Source organism: Carcharodon carcharias (assembly GCF_017639515.1).
Source record: "Carcharodon carcharias isolate sCarCar2 chromosome 37 unlocalized genomic scaffold, sCarCar2.pri SUPER_37_unloc_1, whole genome shotgun sequence".
In the NCBI taxonomy this organism is placed as follows: Eukaryota; Metazoa; Chordata; class Chondrichthyes; order Lamniformes; family Lamnidae; genus Carcharodon; species Carcharodon carcharias.
The window spans coordinates 5,399,670-5,405,085 of NW_024470758.1; the positions used below are offsets into that span (position 1 = coordinate 5,399,670).

At 41.6% G+C, this 5,416-nt stretch overlaps 1 non-coding gene across 1 annotated transcript; it reads right to left on the reverse strand.

Moving 5' to 3' along the window:
* Positions 1–2,118: 2,118 nt before the first annotated feature.
* trnar-ucg lies at positions 2,119–2,208 on the reverse strand. Its single transcript is given in 2 exon segments — positions 2,119–2,154; positions 2,172–2,208. It is a non-coding gene; the product is annotated as a tRNA-Arg (tRNA).
* Between the last annotated feature and the right edge of the window lie 3,208 nt (positions 2,209–5,416).

A 5,416-nucleotide genomic window follows, 5' to 3' on the forward strand; every position in this document is an offset into this window, starting at 1 on the left:
TGGATCTCTTCTGTCTTTTGCTCAAGTTTGAGTGTGGGATTCATTACGTGTCTGTCAGTCCTGAGACACTTTGCAAATCTGGATTCATTCAACACAGAATATACCTCACAGAAAGTGGGCCATTTGTTCTAACAGGTAAACTGCACGACAAGATCCTCCACCTAGAATACTTCATGTAACATTATCTGTTTAACCCTGAAATTCATTCTCCCTCCTATACTTATCTAGACTTCCTTTAAATGCAGTTTATCTAATCGTCTCAGTTGTTTCAGGCGCTAGGTTGGCCTGTAACTGCTGCCGATTCAATGGGAATAAATTAATTAATCATGTTTTCGAAATTGTATTTCATATTTGTATTTCTATGTCTGCCCCATCACATCACATCACAAATTCCTCACATTGACCTGTTTCTGCGACAGCGACAATGTGAATTTCTACCGCTCTGTTGCGGCCAGTAGATGGCAGCACATTCTGATATAGGGAAGTTGACAGATCAGAGACAATCGAGAAGACTTGTTCACATTATTTGGAAAGGGACAGTTTTAGAAAAACCACGAGAGTGGAGTTGACCTTTTCTTATATGTATTATGTAATAAGCAATAGTTATCATCTGTTCCTCGATACGAGGATGATATCCACTCAGGGCGTGAGTTTCTGCCATGGGTCTTCATGTGAGTGAACAGGTCAATTCTCGGTCCACAGATCGTTGGACACATGGGGCAGGACGTCCCAAGAGGTAGTGAGATCCGGAGTGCAGGCTTTACTTCCTGTCACTTCTCCTCAGCCACCGTTCTGCCTCATCTTTGAGACCTTGTGACTCAGAGTGTGCTGCAGCTTGTGGGATAAGTTTTGGCCATTTTGAATGATGAGAAGCAAGCTCCTCGCAGTCATTAATATGAATGCTGCAGCGCTTGAATGAACACTTCAGAAAATTTGAAGCGTTTTCTTTGTCCTCCCCTGGAATGTTGGCCATTAGAGAGTTGAGAAAACAGGACCTGGAGGGTGCGACACTTTTCGACCATCCGGACACAGTGTGCAGTCCATCCAACTTAATGTTTCATTGTTTCCTTCATTTCTTTCCATTTCTCTCCTGGTCAGTTCTGTTGAAGGGTCATGAGGATTCGAAACGTCAACTCTTTTCTTCTCCGCCGATGCTGCCAGACCTGCTGAGTTCTTCCAGGTAATTCTGTTTTTGTTAACGTTTCGGAGTTTGGCCTGAATGATTGATGAGCTGCCTTCAAGAACGCCACTCCAGTTTGTTCAAAAGTGTCCCATGGAACCTGGAGGGTGCCGCGGAGACATTGCGGATGGAATTTATCCAACACTGTTATGAATCGCCGATGCACAGTTAAGTAATTATAACGTTGTATTCGACCCGTCAGCCGTTGTCTTGTGTCTGAGAGCGAGATACAGGTTTACCATCCCTTCTCTACTCCATTATTGTTGCATTCAGCCTCCCAAAATCTTTCAGAATTTTAAAGACCTGCATGAGACCACCCCTCAGCCTTCCTTTTTCAAGCGCAGCATTTGTTGAGCATCTCACATTACCCTCGAAGTTACGAGTGAAGCAAATTACTGTGTGTCTGGAGTCACATGTAGGGCAGGCAAGGGAAGGGCGGATGATTTATTTCCGTAAAGGGCATGCGTGAACCGGGTGGGTTTATACTACAATCGATGATAGTTTCATAGCCACCATTACTGAGCCTAGATTTCAATTCCAAATTTAGGAAATATTTTAATATAAATCTGCTCTGGGGGATCTCGGCTCGTGCCGGCATAGATTAACCTGGTCCTCTGTATTGTTAGTCCAGTGACATCAGATTCAGCTAATTCAGATTCATGCGAAAATTGGAATTATCCCAAAGCATTTTATTAAACCGATTGATGCAAAGATTTTTGTCCCAGTTGGACACATCAATAACTGAAGGAACCTGATCAGATATTGTGGGTCTGTTAGGAACTACACAAAATACAAAGATGAGTTAGAAATTAATGCACAAATTAACAAGAGCAGAGAGTGTGAGAAAGAGCCCTGAAATGTTAGGAAGGTAACGCAGAAACTTCAGCTGACGAGTGAGACCGCGCTTTTCAGGAAGTTTGGCAGATTTCTGCATAAAACGACCGCGGCAGGACTCGAACCTGCAATCTTCTGATAACCTCAGCCAATACCACCGAAGTCAGACGCCTTATCCATTAGGCCACGCGGCCAGGTCCACACTATACCTCGTCACTACCCTCTACCGTTGCTAAATTCCAGAAAATAAACCACAGAACAGCACCTTCATAAAAACCATTACCAAAGGAAGCCGTTCTTCACGAATTAATGAGCAATTTTATCGATATTTCCGACATGTTAAGACGATTGTGTCAGAGAGAGAAACTTCTGCGAATTTTGGAATTGGGGCAGGGGAGGGGTGTGGGGGTGTTGGGGGTCAGTCAAAAAAACATGACTTTTCCGGAGTGAAATTAGGAAACTTCTCCCTCAGCAAAGGGGACTGGAATTTCATCGGGAAACAGCACTTTAATTTTAAATCTCAGTTTGATAGATTTGTATTCATCAAATATATGATGGATCAGTGAGAAAACGGGTATTTATCTGTATCGGAAATCTGTTCTTTGAAATGTTATTGAAGACATTGAGTTATGCATTCACTGAAATCGAACCCGGGTTTCTGTGATGATAAATAATAATTCTACCCCTGAATCACCAATCATGATTAAATCAATTTATTTAACGAACTACAAGATCACTGCCCTAAAACAGAAAGCAAACTGAAAGTAACCTGACCTCGAAGAAAATAAAATAATTTAGGGACTGTGATGCTGTAACAAAATAGGCAACTTGTAGGTAGGCGTCGAGAATCTAATCCGAGTTTCCCAATGTGCTTGTGAATTTCCCTAGTGACGCATTGTGCTCCTGAACCAGCAATGCACAGGTTTGGACGGATCTCATAACTTTCAAACTATTTTCTAATCTGATTATCAAAGTATCACTCCCCTTTTCATTGATCCACAGTCCCTCATTGTTCAAATCCCACGTCTGCCTTTCGGTATTTTTAATCACTCCAAAGACAGAATCGTCAAGATGGTTTAGAGAAAGTAAATAAAGATGAACTATTTCCACTGGCTCAAGGATCAGTAACCAAACAGGGCAGATTTTATTTCACTCAGAAAGGATCCAAAGACAACGTGTGGAAGAGATTTTCTCGTATTAAATGGTTAGTATTTGGGTGGACTGCCTAATCGGCAGGGAAACCCACGACTGTTACCATCTACATGGGCATTAATTCGGGAAGAACGGCTTCCTTTGGTAATGGTTTATATGATGGGGCTGTTCAGTAGTTTATTTCCTGAAATTTAGCAGCGGTAGAGGGGAGGCCTCGGGGCAGAGGGTGAGAGAGCTTCAAAACACTGCAGGAGAATGATGACATGTTAAGACGATAGTGTCAGAGCGAGAGAAACTTCTGCGAGTTTCGGAATTGGGGGAGGGGGAGGGGTGTGGGGGCGTTGGGGCGCCTGTCAAAAATCATGATATTTCCGGAGTGAAATTAGGAAACATCTCTCTCAGCAAAGGGGACTGGAATTTCAGAGGTCCAATCGGGAAACAGCACTTTAATTTTAAATCTCAGTTTGATAGATTTGTATTCATCAAATAGATGATGGATCAGTGAGAAAATGGGTATTTATCTGTATCGGAAATTTGCTCCTTGAAATATTATTGAAGACATTGAGTTATGCATTCACTGCAATCGAACCCAGGTTTCTGTGATGATAAGTAAGGATTCTACTCCTGAATCGCCAATCATGCTGAAATCATGATACAGCACATAAGGAGAATACTCGGCCCGTCGGGACTCTGCTGACCCTCTGAACGAGCAGCTCACCTACTGAAATCCACAGCCTTTTCCCTCTAACACTGCACATTCTACATTTCAGATCAAGATCCAATTCCCTTTTGAAATCTTCAATTGTCCCTGCCTCCACCGCACTCTCAGGCAGTAAATTCCACATCCTAAACACATGCTGCATGGAAAAAAATCCTTATGTTGTAATTGCTTATTTTGTAAATTAACTTAAATCTTTGTCCTCTTGTTCTGGATCATTCCATTAATCCAACAATTAACCCGTATTTACTCTGTCCAGACCACTTGTGATTTTGAATACCTCTATCAAATCTCCTCTCAAACTTCCTCACTTCATGAAACACATTCCCAACATCTACAATCATTCAATGTGAGTGAAGTTCCTCATGCCTGGAATCTGTCTTGTCAATTTTTTCTGCAATCTCGCTAATGCCTTCACATCCTTGTTAAATTGTGTTGCAGAATTAGATACAATACTCCAGGTGAGATCGAAGCAGTGTTTTCTACAGGCTTCACATAACTTTATTGTTTTTTTACTCTATGCCATATTGATGAAGCCAATGACGTTCTACGCTTTACTAGCTATTCTGTCGACCTGTCCTGTAATGATAAATGATTTATGCACGTATATGCCCACATCCCTCTGTTCCCACAATCCCTTTAGAATTCTAACCTTTATTTTGTGTTGTCTCTCTCTGTTCTTCCTCCCAAAACGAAGGACACCAGGTTACTCTGCAATAAATTTCATCTGGTAATTGTCCGCCCATTCCATCAACATTACTAGATCCCTTTGGAGTTCTACTCTCTCCTCCTCACAGTTCGCAATTCTTCTAACTTTTGTATCATCGGCAAATTTTGGAATTGTGAGTTTGCAACAAGGTCTGGGTGATTAATAAATAACTGGAAAAGCAGGGGCCCTAAGACTGGACACAACAACACAAGAAATAGGAGCAGGAGAAGACCACATGGCCCATCGCACCTACTCTGCCATTCAACGCTATCATGGTTGACCTTGGGCCTCAACTCTATTTTTCCGCCAGATCCCCATATCCCGCAAGTCCCCGAGAGACCTGAGGAGCTCCACAAGATAACTTTCTTCAGTCCAAAATGCAACAGATCACCAGAAATCTTCGGTTACCATCACTCAGCTCATTTTGAATCTGTGCTGCTACTATCCCTTCTATTCAGTGATTTCTATCATACCTCAGAAGTCTTTTGTCCGGCACTTTATCAAATGCCTTTTGCAAGTCCATGTAAAGCACATCAACGGTTTCACCCTCATCAAAACTCTGTTGTTGCATCAAAAAAATTAACCAAAGTTAAGTAGCACGATTTGTTCTTATCAAATTGTTAAGAAATAGAGCGGTTTAAGTAAGTTATATTGGTATTTGCAATTGTTAGGAATGAGTTTTAGCTTTAAATTTTAAGTTTGATTTGTTTTCCTGTATGTGTGTTAAGAAAGGTCAAATGGAGTTTTAGTTTCGTTTTAAAAATGTGCTTGCATTTCTAATGAGGTTTACAACTTAGGAAGTTAAGCAAACACATCAGTTCGG